The sequence below is a fragment of the Schistocerca cancellata genome, chromosome 5 (assembly GCF_023864275.1).
Source record: "Schistocerca cancellata isolate TAMUIC-IGC-003103 chromosome 5, iqSchCanc2.1, whole genome shotgun sequence".
NCBI lineage: Eukaryota > Metazoa > Arthropoda > Insecta > Orthoptera > Acrididae > Schistocerca > Schistocerca cancellata.
In genome coordinates, this window is record NC_064630.1 from 428,078,732 (window position 1) to 428,097,594 (window position 18,863).

The 18,863-nt window shown below is 37.4% G+C and overlaps 1 long non-coding RNA gene across 1 annotated transcript in view; it reads left to right on the forward strand.

Annotated features, from left to right (window-relative positions):
* Positions 1-594: 594 nt before the first annotated feature.
* Positions 595-18,863, forward strand: part of LOC126188862 (uncharacterized) — a 39,943-nt gene continuing 21,674 nt past the window's right edge. The window contains exon 1 of the long non-coding RNA XR_007537867.1: positions 595-698. This is a non-coding gene — a long non-coding RNA (uncharacterized LOC126188862). The remainder of the gene's footprint in view (positions 699-18,863) is intronic.

The window sequence follows — 18,863 nt, forward strand, 5'->3', positions numbered from 1 at the left end:
ATTTCCCGGAAAATTTCCATATTTTTTCAATATGTCATATATGTTTTTGTGTATTGTTTTAGAATAATCGTAATTTTTTTCAAACATTGTCTTGAGTTAGAAAGTCGTTTCAAGCGTGGATAGGGCGGCCATCTTTGACGACAGGAGGAATTGAGTATTGGGCGACGTTAAGAGTTGGATGTGCCACGCATCTGGGGGTGGTAGTGGGTTGGTACCCACTTTGAGGGACAAGTATGTATGTAGCAACGTTCGAAAGCGATCAAGTGGAGCGCAATATAGTGGTTTAGGACAGCAGACAAGAGTGTAAAAAATGGTTCAAATGGCTCTGAGCACTATGGGACTTAACATCTGAGGTCATCAGTCCCCTAGAACTTAGAACTACTTAAACCTAACTAACCTAAGGACATCACACACATCCATGCCCGAGGCAGGATTCGAACCTGCGACCGTAGCAGCAGCGCGGTTCTGGACTGAAGTGCCTAGAACCGCTCGGCCACCGCGGCCGGCTGACAAGAGTGTATTTTGTAAATTGTGAGCAGACTGTTGAGTGCCATGATCGTGACATATGAATTTTATAGTGAAGTGTTGTAGCATGTTATTAATGGCCGCCCTTATGTAACAGCCCCTCAGATTGCATTTTAAGTGTTTAGTGAATATATCGAAGAAAAATAAACTACTTGTTCAAATTATGAATCAACGTGAGTGACTCAATATTTTAAGTTTCACCACAATGCCTGCCTGAATTGTTTTGTTATATTTTATTTCAGCTTAAAAATCGAGTATACGACAGGTGTGCGCTGGTAGCCTATGACGAGAAACGTAGCCAAACATTGAGACCAGCCACATCTCTGGGCCACTCAATTAAGCTGAGTGTAGCAAACATATATATTTCCGTGCCATAGCACATGAAGGCTTGAGCCAAACTATTCAAACTTATATATGAAGTACCTAGTACCGTCGTAGGTCCCACAGCACAACATTCCCAGCAAATAGCGTGATTATTATATGTAGGTGTATAGTGCCCGAAAACTTATTGTATGTCCATTCACACCATCCGGATGTCGTGTCACACAGCCTACCATCGTTTCCCAGTAGAAAAACCATACCGCCACATTGTCGTTATCACATAATTGTCAAGGGATAATGGGCATAATTAGAATTTAAAAAACCCTTGCGTTTTTTATTTATGTTATGTACATTCTTGCACTATAGTCAGTGTATGCCACAGCAGGAAGAACTGACACACTTAAGTAGAAAGAATAACTTAGAAGCGTCCAACAAACTTCTAAGAAAACATCACCTTAGCCCCCCAGACGTCTCATCCCCATGAGATGTCTCTATTTCGTCACTTCCATGAAATGATTTAACATATAGGACTTCCAGCCACTGCAGAGCAGACTGCAGATATTCTGCTATTGAGATGTTGTAACAAAAGGATCAGTCTCCAGATTTCACCATGAGTATCAGTCATCATACAGTGATGTCATAGATAGTGGCTGTTGGTATATTCCCATCCATACTCTGTTATTGCGGTATCGCTGGAATGATCGACGGTTCAATGGGTGATGCATACGTTGGAGTCCAGTATGACTATCAACTTGGTCTACAATATTGTTGTCAATGATGGATAAGCGAGCCGCTGAGGTCAGAGCTCTATAACAATCATTTTTGTCATATTTTTCCTGAATTTACCTATTTCCCATCAGTCACCCAATTTTACCAGGTTTTTCCGTAATTGCGACACATTTTACCAAATTACTCAAGTTGAAAACCATTGCTCTTGATGACTTCTCATGTCAACAAAATGTCTCATTGCACTGATCTCATGATTCTATCAGCTAATGACATTGCAGTATGGTTTTCAAATTTTGTATCATTGCTAAACCACCACTTCCATTGCTTTGCAAGTGCTGTATATTGTACATGTGGACATATCACGAACCCTGTTACATGGCCTGCATCACATGATGCAAATACTGATTTGTAGTGCTGGAAATAACCAGCAGCAGAGAGGAAGGACAAAACTACATTCCTCAGCCAAAACATTTTATAATTTCTCTAAGATTTTATTACAATTGACCATCTCCCCCTGTGTGGCTGGGAGTCAAAGTATTCTGACATTCGTGGAATAAACTTGGGGACTGAAAGATCTCACCAACACCTTTAATGATTACCATCCCAGCAAATGAATCATACCTGTAGCAGCAATCTGTCTTCTATTTCGAAATGAGCTAGGCCTTCATTGAAACTATAGGCTAAGAATCCGGAGCAAAACTCTAGATGGTCTCTCTCTCTAAGCGTCTTGTAACTCTTCCTCTTTCTTTAACCAGTGCACCATGCAACATTGCCTCTGATTTAATGTGGATCTGAGTAGAAGTAGGAGGTTACTATACTGACTACATTTGATGTCGAATGAAGGAAGGTAGTAGTTTCATTATCTTAAAGTTTCTCACCATAGAGAGTGGGACAGAAAACCCTCAAGTTGAATATAAGTAACAGGCCAAAGGGGGTGTTGGCACACATTTGATATCAAATTGATAGACAAGTTAATTAAAATGTTTCAGCTGATTGATTTGTGACTTTAACCTATTGTTCTGCTAAGTGGTTTTGCATGTAACCTGTGCCCCTCCCTCTATCCTTAACCTATTGTTATGCTAATTGATTTATGACCCCCTAAAGATAATTCATGTTCCTCAAAAGCCCACCAGCCCATCCCTCTCCCCCTCCTCCTCCCCACCCCTCTGGGAAATCCCCAACCCATTCCTCCTCCCCCTTGCTGATACAAGCGCACTTTTGATACGAAATTAATTGACTAATTAAATCGAATACTTAATTAATCCCTTCCTTTCTGAGAAATTTTCCAGTCCTTCTCTCCACCACTTCCCCATCCTTTCCTCCACCAGGAAATTGGTGAGAAAAAGACTCAGGCACTTGCTGGAGAGGAAGGATCCTGACACGAAATTCAAATCAATGTCAGTAATAACATATTGATGTATATTCTTTATTTAATCAGTTTGCAGGAGACAGGGTTGCTCCTTTCCCATCCCCCACTTCCCACAACATAGTAACTGTAAGCACCAAGGAATAGAATGAAGTGCAGTATAGTACCTGCTGTTTGGGTTTACCTCCAGGTGTCTGTCATCTGGGCACCAGCCGCCTTGCATATCCATGCACATACAAGTTGGGAGAGGGGCCTACACAGAGCTGGCCCACAGTGCAGGATGCAACTTCGTCCTATTCTACTATGCCACACAGAATGAATCAGCAGTGTTCATCTTGATGAATGGGCTCAACTGCGCCAGTTTACAAAACTGCCATAGAGGGCACTTGGAATAGGTTTTTTTCGCTCCCACCACATCCCTCTGGAATCAATAAGAACGCAGCATTCACGTGAAAATTGGTGGGAGCCAACAGGAATGTGGGAACACTAAATCTGGTCGCGTTAGTATTGGAACAACCTGTGTACCATTCCAAAGTACCGTTATCCAAGATGGCGGCATTGACGTCGTCCAAGATAGCTGCTGTGACACCATTCAAGATGGCGGATTTTGGTGGGAATTTTGAATTTTGGCAGGAAAGTGCCACATCCCCATTGCCCAGAAAAATGGCGGGAAGTTCTAATTCCAACATGATAATACGTCACACCTAGGAAATGGCGGGAAAAATGGCACATGTCTTTATCATGTAACCAGTTTCAAGCATGTGTGTTCTCCATGAGTTCTAGAGCCCAACTGGCTTAGTTGATACCATCACCACCAGAGAGTGCCACCATGACGTCATCCAAGATAGCGTATTTTGGTGGGTACAAGGTCAATTGTGCTACCGTGCTACCTCAAATAACCTACCCCCCCCCCCAGGAAATGGCGGGAAGCTCAAATTCCAACATGATAATACGTCACACCCCAGTTATCTCTACTAAGCAAAGAAAATGGCAGGAAAAAAGGATTTATCTTTATTATTTAACCAATTTCAAGCAGATGTGTTCTCCTCTGGGTCTGGACTCCAACTGGCGTAGTTCATATCGGTGCCACACGCTTTATAATTGTAAACTGTCAAAAATAACACATTGCACAGCCTACAGACATGTGAACCACTCATAAATAATGCAATACATTTACATCCAGATAGCCAAACAACTCCTAAATTGTCAAAATAATAATCCATCTAAAACACTCTCCCTGCTACCATCAGAGGACACCACCGTGAGACCAGCTGATGACACAAGTACAGTTATCCATGATGGCGGCAAACAGTATGTTCTCCACGAGGTCTAGCACTCAGTACCACCAGCATAGGATGCTGTCATCCATTTCCTGACGTAAACCGAGATGGTGAGGGAAAATGACTCAGACTGCTCTGTGCTGCTGGAGAGAGCAACGAATGACTGTACTTTATTTATTTTCAACATTTTATTTAGGCATGGATTATATTTATCATACTATCACAAAACACCCGCCCAGATGTGCCTGGGGTCATGGTGCACAGCCCACAGATGCGCAAACAACTCCTAATTTGAGTACACAATAGCAAACTGCTCCTAATTAATGCAGTACACATATCTGCAAACATGCTCAGTACCCGTAAACTGTCCAAATAACGCATAGAACATACAACAGGGCTGCTTGCAAAGAATGTAACAGACGCATGCAATCACTCTCCACCACACCCTGTCCCCTGCGAAGCCAGATGCCCGTCAGCTGTCAAACTGCGCACAGGACCCTGCTCGGCTTCCGCAAACATGAGGTGGTGACAGCCGCATTCATACTTCATGCCCGTGAAATTCCTATCCAAATACGTGTTCACCTAGACGCCTACGATGACGCGAACGAAGCTGGTCCGCACGTGCCCCAACCCTCTCAAAGTGAGGCAGCCACAACTTGGGTCCCATGCGCTCCATCACAGTCCCTTATGACAATTCAAGCAATAAGACTGGTGGGTCATTCCATGTCAAATCAACACACTTTAAATAAAAATTTGACCTCACCCTCTTAGAGTTTGCTCAAAGTTGGTATACTTATAGAGTCGTGTGAAGTTAGCACCCTTTTTTTCAGAAATATATATTTTTTTCAGAGTTCTTGATAGATATGAAATAGTTCTAGAGTTCTTTGTACAAAATTTCAATAGTTCTGCAGAATTTAGCGAAGAAAACAACAATACTCGAAAAAATTTTCGTACCCAAATCATTCTTTGTCAATTTCCGCAAAATGTAAATAAGTATGACAGTACTGAGCACAGTTCTGAATAGAGCTCCAAGAGTTCTATCGAAAATCCCAGTAACATTTTTTTGTGCAGCTAATAGTTTACGAGATAATTGCAATTTAAGGAGAAAATTCTTTCACTTACTGTGAAGTTGGCACCCTTTTTTTCAGAAATGTATATTTTTTTCAGAGTTCTTGACAGATATGCCATAGTTCTAGAGTTCTTTGTACAAAATTTCAATAGTTCTGTAGAATTTAGCGAAGAAAACAACAATATTCGAAAACATTTTCGTATCGAAAACATTCATTGTCAATTTTCGCAAAAATTAAACTCGTACAACAGTTCTGAGGACGGTTCTGAACAGAATCCCAAAAGCTCTATCGAAAATGCCAATAACATTTTTCTATGGCTATAATAGTTTATGAGATAAATTGATTTAATGTGGGACACACTTTCTCTACAGAAAATATAAATATATTCGTACAACAGTTCTGATGACAGTTCTGGACACCACGTGAAGAGTTCTATCGAAAATCCTGGTAGTATTTTTTTGTGCAGGTAATAGTTTAAGAGGAAATTGCAACATAATTAAGAACTCTATAAGAGCTCCCACTGTGAAGCTGGCACCCTTTTTTACAGAAATATATATTTTTTTCAGAGTTCTTGATAGATAATCCATAGTTCTAGAGTTCTTTGTACAAAATTTCAATAGTTCTGCAGAATTTAGCGAAGAAAACAACAGTACTCCTAAAAATTGTGGTATCGAAACGATTTTTGGTCGATTTTTGCAAAAAGTAAATTCGTACAACAGTTCTGAGGACAGTTCTCAACAGAGCCCCAATAGTTCTATCGAAAATACAAATAACATTTTTTTGTGCAGCTAATAGTTTGCGAGATAATTGCAATTTAAGGAGAAAGTCTTTTCACTTACTGTGAAGTTGGCACCCTTTTTTTCAGAAATGTACATTTTTTTCAGAGTTCTTGATAGAAATGCCATAGTTCTAGAGTTCTTTGTACAAAATTTGAATAGTTCTGCAGAGTTTAGCGAAGAAAACAACAATACTCGAAAAAATTTTCGTATAGCAAACATTATTTGTTAATTTTCGCGATAAGTAAATTCGTACAACAGTTCTGAGGACAGTTCTGAACAGAACCCCAATAGGTCTACCGAATATCCCAATAACAGTTTTTTGTGCAGCTAATAGGTTACGAGATAATTGCAATTTAAGGAGGAAACCTCTTCACTTACTGTGAATTTGGCACCCTTTTTTTCAGAAATGTACATTTTTTTCAGAGTTCTTGATAGAAATGCCATAGTTCTAGAGTTCTTTGTACAAAATTTGAATAGTCCTGCAGAATTTTGCGAAGAAAACAACAAAATTCGAATAAATTTTCGTATCGAAAACATTCTTTGTCAATTTTCGAAAAAAATAAATTCGTACAACAGTTCTGAACAGAACACCAAGAGCTCTATCGAAAATCCTAATAACATCTCTTTGTGGCGGTGATAGTTTATACGGTAACTGTTTTGATGGAAGACCTACTGTATCCACAGAAAAAAATTAAATCTTGCAACAGTTTTGATGAACAGTTCTGGATAACACCCCAAGACATCTATCGATAATCATAACAACATTTTTTGTGGTTATAATAGTTTGTAAGATAATTGATTAATTGTGGGGCTCACTTACTCTAAAAAAAATTATGTCTATTCGTATGCTCTGATGACAGCTCTGGATAGCAATGTAAGAGTTCTATCGAAAATACTGGTAACATATTCTGTGCAAGTGTATTGATTACATAGTGTATTGTTTAGTGTATCCTGAAGAAGAGTTGTTGACGGACCTGTACATCACAGCCTGTAGTTTTTACTGGTACTTTGAAATTTAATAATGCAAGACTGTCAATAGATTCAGGAATGAAACTTTTATCAAAGAATTGGTATATTGTGAGCTCCAGGTGAAAAAAATTGTAAATCTCTGGAATACACTGTGCAGTGAATATTGATGTTTTCTTACATACTGAATTACACGTAAATGTTATTTTAGGTTCAATGTACTTAACGCTATTCCAAATAAAAGATAAAAAACAAATTTTATTCTTTGAATTATTACATTGTTGAAACAGCAAACCAGTAATATTTACGTTTCATGTTTTGATTATTTAAAAAAAAATGTATTTTAAGAGTAAATTTTTTCTCCTAATGATTTAAGAACATAATATGAGATACTGCAGCTTAAAATACTTAATCCATTGTTGAATAATGTGATTCAGTGTGTATGCAAGCACTATATTATTATTCATCCATAGCTTTGTTTATGTAGCTTTAATAGTGGATGAGATACCGGTAACAGTATCTCGGTATGCAAACACGTTGATTACAGAAAACTGAAACTAAAGATTTGTATCTTTTGTATCTTTGTATCTGCTTATCACTAGGCCGCTAATTTAGTCTAGTACTGAGTGATAAAGGAGCTCAGAGTGTTTGAATGACATTGTTTCTCAAGTATTGTACATTAATATAGCGGTGTATTGGTGTCCATCAAGTAAGTTGCATAGTAACCACGCCAACCGCACTCCACCAGAGCTCATTGTACCTCTGGTGCGCTTCTCGACAGGTGTGACACCACCTGGTTAGTGGCGTGTGTGAATGTATCTGCCCTCTCAGCCATCTGATTTGCACTGACGAGCCTTCTCTCTTTGAATCATCTAAGCGTGCACATCCCACGCTTCCACCTACAGTTACTACAATCAGTCTTAAGAAGGTGTACCGGCATTTGTACAGTGCTGAACATTTAGAGTTTTTGTATTTAGTAGAATATATATCCGGATTTTCGGTTATCCGGATTACTTCCGGTCCCACATAGTCCGGATAAAAGAGCTTCTTGTGTACCGCACTGCACAAAGTAACATTGTTTATGTCTCACATAATTCCAAAATAAAGGTGAGAATTTACGATCCGTCCTCATAGCTGTACTTCTAGCAGTACCTCATCTCCTGCTTTCCCAATTTTGCAGAAGCTGTCCTACGAAAATTGCAGAAGTAGCACTCCTGGTAGAAAGGATATTGTGACGATGTTCCTTCGTCACAGCCTGGGGTTAGAGACCCGGCCCAGTACACAGTTTTTATCTGCCAGTAAGTTTTACATTGGCGCACACCCACTGCAGAGTGAACACACAATCTATTTCATAATCTATTGGCACCATAAAAATGTTATTAGGATTTTTAAAAGAACTCTTTCGGTGCTATCCAGAAAGGGTTGTGCCAATTTATTATAATGTAGACCAAGTGGATCTCTCGTAAATGATATTATCTCATTAATTGTTATCCCCACAAAAAATGTTATTACAGTTTTCGGTAGAACTCTTAGGTTCCTATTAAGAAATGCCATCAGACCTTTTTTACGAATTTATTACTTTTACATGACAAAAGTGAGTCTCACATTAATTATCTCATATAATGTCATCGTCACGAAAAATGTTGTTATAGTTTTTGGTAGAACTCTGTAGGTGCTATTTAGAACTGTCATCAGAACTATTCTACGAATTTTGTTTTCATAGAGAAAGTATGAGATTAAAACAATTATCGTATAAACTATTATCGCCACAAAATTGTTTTTATCAGTTTCAATACAACTCTTCTGGTGCTATCGAGAAATGCCAATAGAACTGTTATACAAATTTATTTTTTCCAAACTGACAAATAATTTTTTACTATACCAAAATTTTGCCCAGTTATTGTTTTCTACCCGAAATTCTGCAGAACTTTTCGTGTTTTGAGCAGGGAAATCTAGAACTATTGCATACATATAAAGAACTATTAAAAAATGTATATTTCTCGTAAAAGGGGTGCCAACTTCACGGGAAATGCTCATAAGCATTCCTTATTAAATGCAGTTACTACGTAAACAATACACTTGCACAGAATATGTTACCAGTATTTTCGATAGAACTCTCACATTGCTATCCAGAGCTGTCATCAAAACATACGAATAGACATAATTTTTTTTAGAGTAAGTGAGCCCCACAATTAATCAATTATCTTACAAACTATTATAACCACAAAAAATGTTATTATGATTATCGATAGATGTCTTGGGGTGTTATCCAGAACTGTTCATCAAAACTGTTGCAAGATTTAATTTTTTTCTGTGGATACAGTAGGTCTTCCATCAAAACAGTTACCGTATAAACTATCACCGCCACAAAGAGATGTTATTAGGATTTTCGATAGAGCTCTTGGTGTTCTGTTCAGAACTGTTGTACGAATTTATTTTTTTCGAAAATTGACAAAGAATGTTTTCGATACGAAAATTTATTCGAATTTTGTTGTTTTCTTCGCAAAATTCTGCAGGACTATTCAAATTTTGTACAAAGAACTCTAGAAATATGGCATTTCTATCAAGAACTCTGAAAAAAATGTACATTTCTGAAAAAAAGGGTGCCAACTTCACAGTAAGTGAAAAGACTTTCTCCTTAAATTGCAATTATCTCGCAAACTATTAGCTGCACAAAAAAATGTTATTTGTATTTTCGATAGAACTATTGGGGCTCTGTTGAGAACTGTCCTCAGAACTGTTGTACGAATTTACTTTTTGCAAAAATCGACCAAAAATCGTTTCGATACCACAATTTTTAGGAGTACTGTTGTTTTCTTCGCTAAATTCTGCAGAACTATTGAAATTTTGTACAAAGAACTCTAGAACTATGGATTATCTATCAAGAACTCTGAAAAAATTATATATTTCTGTAAAAAAGGGTGCCAGCTTCACAGTGGGAGCTCTTATAGAGTTCTTAATTATGTTGCAATTTCCTCTTAAACTATTACCTGCACAAAAAAATACTACCAGGATTTTCGATAGAACTCTTCACGTGGTGTCCAGAACTGTCATCAGAACTGTTGTACGAATATATTTATATTTTCTGTAGAGAAAGTGTGTCCCACATTAAATCAATTTATCTCATAAACTGTTATAGCCATAGAAAAATGTTATTGGCATTTTCGATAGAGCTCTTGGGGTTCTGTTCAGAACCGTCCTCAGAACTGTTGTACGAGTTTAATTTTTGCGAAAATTGACAATGAATGTTTTCGATACGAAAATGTATTCGAATATTGTTGTTTTCTTCGCTAAATTCTACAGAACTATTGAAATTTTGTACAAAGAACTCTAGAACTATGGCATATCTGTCAAGAACTCTGAAAAAAATACAAATTTCTGAAAAAAAGGGTGCCAACTTCACAGTAAGTGAAAAGATTTTCTCCTTAAATTGCAATTATCTCGTAAACTATTAGCTGCACAAAAAAATGTTACTGGGATTTTCGATAGAACTCTTGGAGCTCTATTCAGAACTGTGCTCAGAACTGTCGTACTTATTTACATTTTGCGGAAATTGACAAAAAATGATTTCGAAGCGAAAATTTTTTCGAGTATTGTTGTTTTCTTCGCTAAATTCTGCAGAACTATTGAAATTTTGTACAAAGAACTCTAGAACTATTTCATATCTATCAAGAACTCTGAAAAAAATATACATTTCTGAAAAAAAGGGTGCCAACTTCACAGTAAGTGAAAAGATTTTCTCCTTAAATTGCAATTATCTCGTAAACTATTAGCTGCACAAAAAAATGTTACTGGGATTTTCGATAGAACTCTTGGAGCTTTATTCAGAACTGTGCTCAGAACTGTCGTACTTATTTACATTTTGCGGAAATTGACAAAGAATGTTTTCGATACGAAAATTTTTTCGAGTATTGTTGTTTTCTTCGCTAAATTCTGCAGAACTATTGAAATTTTGTACAAAGAACTCTAGAACTATTTCATATCTATCAAGAACTCTGAAAAAAATATACATTTCTGAAAAAAAGGGTGCTAACTTCACACGACTTACTTATAGTGGGTGCTGAAACTAAGAAAAACACCAAATTTCAATTTTTTACCTGAAACCATTTCTGAAACATGGTTATGTAAGCTTTTCAAAAACTGGCCAAAAATGTGTGAATGGACTTTTTTCCAATTGCCCTAGGAGCTACCCTAATTGAGCTGGGAAAGGTGTCATTTAGCAGCATTTTTCAAGCTCTTTCCAGCGATATACAACAAAACATAGCTTCTAATTAATAACCTCTTTCAAAATACTAATTAATATTTTGATTTAATTTTTTTTTACAAAAAGTACATAATGTATAATTTTCAAAATATTTTCATAACTACTTCATACTGTTGTAAATCACAATGAAAAATATAAATGTGGAATGATGATGGGTTCATTGTTAAAAAAAATTATTCTGAACTCTTGTTTTTTACTAACACCTGTAGTTTGACCAAACTGACCTTTAACAAAAAGGAATTTCATTAAAATATACTGAATGGTAAGAGGTAAGTAAAAAAGTACTAGAAATATCAAAATATCACCTTCTTTAAACAAAACTAAACAACGGTTTAGTTTCAGACAAGGCACAATTTAAACATAATTTAAGAGACTTTTTAGTGGCCAACTCCTTCTGTTCCATCCATGAGTTTCTCAACAAGTGCAGTAGACCATTTTAATGAAAATTTATTATACTTTAATTTTTGACAATACTTGGTTGTAACAGCCAAGTAACTACATACTGTGTGAATGATGGGTGTATGGAAAGCAGATGTAAGTCTTATGTCTGTAAACAGTGGAAGTTTAATTTTAAATCTTGTACATAATCTGACTGTTCTTAACTGAGGATCACTGAAATGAATAATTTACTTTAATTTTTGTCAATACTTGGTTGTAATAGCCAAGAAACTAGCAAATGTCTGAATGATGGATTTAATGAAAGCAGATGTAAGTAATAAACCTGTATATATTAGAAGTTTAAATTTAATTCATGTACATAATTTTACAGTTTATTGACTGAGGATCATTAAAATTAATGAAACTCAAGTTTTTCTAATTACATTTTTGTAATGTGTTTATCTGACATGTTCCACACCCAGGAGGATTCCCTCTTTTATGGGTCTATGGAATTAATAATTAATCTAATCTAACAACATTGTCTATAATTAATTGCTTATTTTCTTAGTTTCTTACTGTTTAAACTAATAGTCTATTAACCAGCGAAACGAAATGTTGAGTGTGGGACCCATAGTTAAGATTTAAATAAGCTGTGAAAAACTTGTAAGTAGACTATTGATGTACTACTTCTGGTCCAAAAATGCACATTTCATTAGCACAGACTTTAGCCACTGTATGAAGGCTGAGCATGCTTGTGTTCCTGTCTATGTATGCAGCAGGCTGTGAACAAGTTGAAACAAGCACAGTGCTTGATGTCTGTACAATCATTCAGAGTCTGGAGCCATTGTTGAGAGGATATAATACTATTACCTTCTAAGGCTTAGTGTGCCTACAGCATTATTGTGCACTGTGGTTTAAATGCAAATCAATTGTTACTTCTGTGTTGACCAGTGTGTATCTATTATACAGGGTGCGTCAAAAAAATGTATACACACTTTGATGCGTCATAAAAAATTTATTTCCCATTCTATAATGTTAAATTTCTGGAAATGGAAAGCTTAAAGTCCAATTGGAAAAATAAATGTACTTTGCAAATGTGATTAATGTTCAAACTGGTGGCCTTCAGCATCAATACATTTCTGAGTACGAGTCACCACTGATTCCGTACATCGTACCAAAGTGTCCAATGAGATTTCTGCACACATCGCCTGAATCTCCAAAGTGTGTCCAGGTTATGTGGTTTATGCTTGTACACCTCATCTTTTACTGTGCCCCATAAGAAGAAATCCAGTGGCGTGAGGTCTGGAGAGTGTGCAGAAACTCAATTGGTCCCCTGCATCCTATCCACTGGCCTGGCACATTGTGATCCAGGTATGCTCGTACATCCCTATGATAGTACGGCGAGGCGCCATCTTCTTGGAAATAAAACTCATCATTACCGTATGATGCACAAATGGCAGGGAATATGGAATCAGCAAGCACTGTTAGGTATGTTTCTCCAGTAACAGTACCTTCAAAGCAGAAAGGCCCAATGAGCCCCTTGCAGACAAACCACACCAGGCAAATTCAGCCTTTTCAACTGTAATGTGAGGATTATCTTCAGCCCAGTACACACAATTGTGCCTGTTGACAGTTCCATTGAGTTTGAATTGGGCTTCATCCTACCAAATTATGCTACCCATAAATCCCAGTTCATGCCTCACCATCTCCTGAACCCATTCACAAAATTCTAACCTTCGATCTGGATCGTCGTGACTTAGCTGTTGCGCCAGCCTTGGAATGTACACATGAAATTTGCCTTTCTTCAGAATGCATACCACACTACTAGCACTTACATTACTCTCACGTGCCGCTTGCCTTGAAGATTTTTGAGGCGAACACTGAAACAGTTCCAAGACCGCAGTTGTGGAATCATCACTTGTAGCTGTACGAGATCGCCCCGATCGACTTTTATGCACATCACACAATGTTCCTTGAATTTCGAATTTGTCTCGTAGGTGTGCAGTTGTTAACCTTGAAGGTGGTTCTGTACCATACTCACTTCTCCACTATCTTCAAACCGCAGTTACATTCTCAAACTTCCAGTACCACTTAATTATCTGCTTCCACGCTTCAAAGCTCAAACGCACATCCGCCATGTTTTAGTTACTTCCTTGCCACTGCTGCCACCTGTTGAAGAAACATAACATTACTTTCTCCAAAGTGTGTCCAGGTTATGTGGTTTATGCTTGTTTAACCTTGTAGAACGGGAAATAAATTATCTACGACAGTTCAAAGTGTGTATACATTTTTTTGATGCGCCCTGTATTTAATAGTTCATTTACAAGTAAATCTATAAATTGAAGGAGAGTTTATAAGTGGTTTTTGTATCAATATGGAACCAAGTAAAAAGTGCAGTGCTGTAAGAGTGCAGTGTTGTAATCCATTGAAGAAGTCAAATCATTTTATTAGAGACAGAAAAGAACTGAGAAATGTCACAGCATCGATGCCCAAATTATTTTCAAAAATACCTAGTGGTGGCAGGATTTGTGATAAATGTAGGGCAGATGTAGCCACATTGAAAAATACACCAGAGCCCCCCATTGATAAAAGTGCTGAAGAAGATTCTTCTGGATTAGAGATATCATCCCAGACCAAGACCCTGACTTCACTGCAACTTTAATGGTTGCTGAAACACTTAAAACATCACTTCAAGAACTAGGTGAGTGCCCAATTGATAAGAAAAAAGTAACAGCTAGGTGTTATGCCAAATCAAAAGTGAAAAAAATCTCCTCATCAGTGACACGTAAACTTTTCGTTGCTGCTGAAACTTCTTCGTCGCATACTGATACTGATGAATCTGTTCTTCAAAATCTCAAAACAAACTGTAATAATTCTATAAGTAACGCAAAAAACTAATGATTCTTACAAGTTTACCTGGAAAGTGGAATGTCAGGAAAATAATGAGGGAATTTAATGCTCCTAATTACATTGTTCGGCAGTCCAAAAAAATTTTGAAAGAGAAAGGATTCATGGAAAGTCCAAACCCAAAACCAGGGAAGTGTTTACCAACAGAAACCATCGAAACTGTACATTCATTTTATGGAAAAAGTTAGCCGGGCAATGCCAGGTATTGAAGATTGTGTGACAGTTACAGGAGAAATATCAAAAAAGACTTATTTTGTGTAACCTTAAAGAAGCTTACAAACATTTTAAAGACAAGTTTCCTAACTTAAAAATAGGTTTCTCTAAATTTGATGAGTTGAGACCAAAACATTGTGTATTTGCTGGCTGGAGTGGCACACACATTGTCTGCATGTGCACAACTCATCAAAACATAAAATTAATGATAGAAAATGCCAAACCAAATACAGTAACAAACAGCAGCTTAAACAATTATACGCAATGAATTGGAAAAATGCTTTGCAACCCATCATCAGTTGATTGCAGCATGGGAAATGGTGAATATTGCCCAGGAGAAACTGTCATATGTAAAATTTTGCAAGATTCTTTTGATGAAAACTTACTTGAATGAGTTCAGTTCCGACAGTGGATGTCAGTTGACCACTGTAATCTGGAAGTTGTTCAGAAAACTTCCGAGGAATTCATAGATTTATTTTGTAGTAAGGTGTCTACTTTGATTTGGCATGACTTCATTGCCAAGCAACAATGAACATTCCTTAACTCCACAAGATAAAACCTTATGGAATCTGAATTTGTTGTCATATGTGATTTTTTGCAAATTATAGTATAGTTCTACAGGATGAAGCTCAGAGTTACCACTGGACAAGGCAACAGATTGCCATTCATCCTTTTGTCATATATTACAAACAGGAAGACAAAATTGAGTATATGAGCTTTGTCATTGTTTCTGATTGCCTGGAGCACAATACAGCCGTGGTTTACACCTTTCAAAAGGAGCTTATTTCTTATCTAACAATTAAATTTCCAAACCTTCCAAAGAAGATATACTATTATCCTGACAGTTCTGCTGCGCAGTACAAAAATAAGAAAAACTTCCTGAACCTTTGCATTCATGAGGAAGACTTCAACATAAAAGCTGAGAGGGAGAACAGCACATGGGAAAGAGCCTTGTGCTGGAGTAGGGGGTTCAGTTAAGAGCCTGAGAGCTCGTGCAAGTTTGCAAAGACAATACCAAAATCAGATCCAAACCCAACGAGATCTATTTGAGTGGGCAGTAGATAATATCACAAATGTTGATTTTGCGTATTCCACTCAAGAAGACTATGCTGCTTCAGAAATATTATTAAAAAGCCGACTTGAAGAGGCATCGACAATCAAAGGAACATAGCAATTTCATGCTTTCATTCCCAACACTACACAAAATTAATAGCCAAATACTTTTCAGGTGATATGCAGATTTGGGAGAGGGAAGTAGCTACATCACCTGACAAACTGAAGTTACAAAATGTATCAGGCTATGTCACTACTGTATATGGCAGAAACTGGTGGCTTGGGTAAATTTTAGAAAAAAAAAAAAAAAAAAACAGAGAACCTGATGAAGTGAAAATAACTTTTCTTCATCTATGTGAACCAGCTAAGTCATTCTCCTATCCTGCACATGCAAATGTCCTGTGGATGTCAATTGTGGATGTTCTCACAAAAGTAAATCCATTTACTCTGATAGGGAGAACATACATTCTTAATGAAAATTGATGTAAACCAAACCCAATCGGCTTTATTAAAATGTAATCTGTGAAGTTCCAAGACAATTTATTGGGAAACTGCTTTCAACTCAAAACTTAATTTTTGTCTCAGGTTAGTGTTAATGTATATTTTATAGAAAGTTGTTTCAAAATTACTGTTAGTACCTATCGTGTTAAATTTAGCTATAGTTTCATTCCAAACATCATGGACCAGAGGTATTATGTAAATACTTCTACTTTTTCATACTTTATTTCAGTTTGTAGCTAAACGCTCAAACTTTTTTTGTTTTATCAGTTAATATACTGTTAGTTAAGTTGTATGAAACTAAAATAAGCAAATCAATTACAAAATATGCTGATTACTTTTGTTTTAATAAGGTGATGTTTTGATATTTCTAATACCTTTTTTTACTTACCTTTCAGTATATTTTAATGAAATTCCTGTTTGTTAAAGGTCAGTTTGCTCAAACTATGGCTGTTAGTGAAAAACAAGAGTCCGGAATAATTTTTTTTTCTAGCAATGAACCCATCATCATCCCACATTTATATTTTGCCATGTGATTTACAACAGTATGAAGCAGTGATGGAAATATTTTGAAAATTTTCAATTATGTGCTTTTTGTAAAAAAATTAAATCAAAATGTTAATTAGTATTTTGAAAAAGGTTATGAATTAGAAGCTATGTTTTGTTGTATATCCCTGGAAAGAGCATGCAAAATGCTGCAAAATGACACCTTTCCCAGCTCTCTAGCTCATTTAGAGCAGCTCCTAGGGCAATTTAAGAAAAAGTCCATTCACACATTTTTGGCTGGTTTTTGAAAAGTTTACATAGCCACATTTCAGGAATGGTTTGAGATAAAAAATTGAGAATGGAGAGGTAAAATAGGTTTGTCGATTTGACATGGGAATGACCTTGGTTCTTACTCTTGTCTCCAAGATAGAATTAAACAAGGCAAACCTCTTGTTGTTTATATTGATGATGATGATGATGATGATGATGATTGTGTGTCCTATTTCATGAGAGAAACGCGTAAAAAGTTAATAAGTCGGAACTTGGATGCTCCAGCAATATAAGTAAGTAAAAGGGTTTAAAAAATGGCGTGACAGAAGTTGTTACTCGATAGGCTAAAGAAAATTGAGATAACTGAGGCAGCGTCATGAAGAAGAGAATTAAAAGGCACAGCAAGATGAGTGGGAAGAAAGTAACATGCAGTGGCATTGGGGTACAGGCTGCAACAGGAGGAAGCTCTACACCCCCCCCCCCCCCCCCTCCCCAACCCCCCACCCTCTCCAACCACCGCTAACACTAAAAGTGGGCCAATAAAATATACAGTTTAGTGGAAAATTCGCTTTCCCTCAGGAAATTCAACACTTTGGTAGTGGCTGTCTTGTCATCGGCAAGCATCTGAGGTGGTGAGGTAGGCAAACTGAGACTGTGTTGAAGATCGACCAGCAGGGGTCACTCAACAAGAACAGGCACTATCGTCAGTAGAATACCACAGCTGCAGTGAGGAGGAGCCTCCCAATGAAGAAGAAACTCATGGGTGTGTCTTGTGTGGCCAATGCATAGTTGGCACAACACAATGATATCTTTCTGAGAGGCTTGTAAAGATGTGTGCCATGCCTTAGTGGACCTCTTAATCAGTCTTAATGTGTTTTGGGTTGTAGTAGCCTGCCATTTCAGTTCCCAGAGCCTCAAAATATTGCATCAAAGTTGTAATCTTAAGTCTGGACCAAGTATTCTGACATCAATTTGATCTCCCTTAGTGGCATCTTTAAGGAGACATTTGGAAAGTTAATTTCCTAGGATGCCTATGCGTGTCATTGTCCAGATGTAGGTCACTGTCTTTCGAGAGCTATAGATGTCAACCAGTTGGTTAGGATGTTGGCAACCAAAAGATGTTTGGAATAGCACAGGAACATGCATTTTAAGCAATTTATGGAGTCATTACAGACCAGAAAGTCCTTTGTTGCAAGGGATGTGATGTACCACATAGCGTGAGATATGACAACCATCTCTGCAGTGTGTACACTGCAGCACTCTGCAGAAAGTTCTTCTCGTGTCCCCTTGCATGTGCAAAAGTATAACTAACCCTGTCATTGTCTTTCGATCTGTCTGTGTAGATTCATACCAAATTAAAGTAATCATGGAGAATCAAACGAAACAGATATTGGAGAAGGGTATAGTCAGCATCCTTCTTGGGGCCACATAGTAGGTCCATCCATATCACAGGACATGATGTGGACCACAGGGGGGAGGGGGGAGGAGGGGTGTGTCGAGAGCCAGCGATAGGAAAACAGACTAAAGGAGGCTGTTGGAGGTTCTTCAGTAAAGTGTCAAGTTGGATCCCAGCTGGTCCACCCAGTTTTGAGTGGTGTGTCAACAGTCTGAAGTGCTGGTTGTGGAACAGAGTTGAGCGACATCGATGAGTAGGCATCTGACAGTCTGTGACTCCGTAATTAGCCAGAAGCTGCTATTGTCTAACCCACAGTGGAGGGACATCGGCTTCTGCCAGGAGGCTTTCAACAGGGCTTGTAC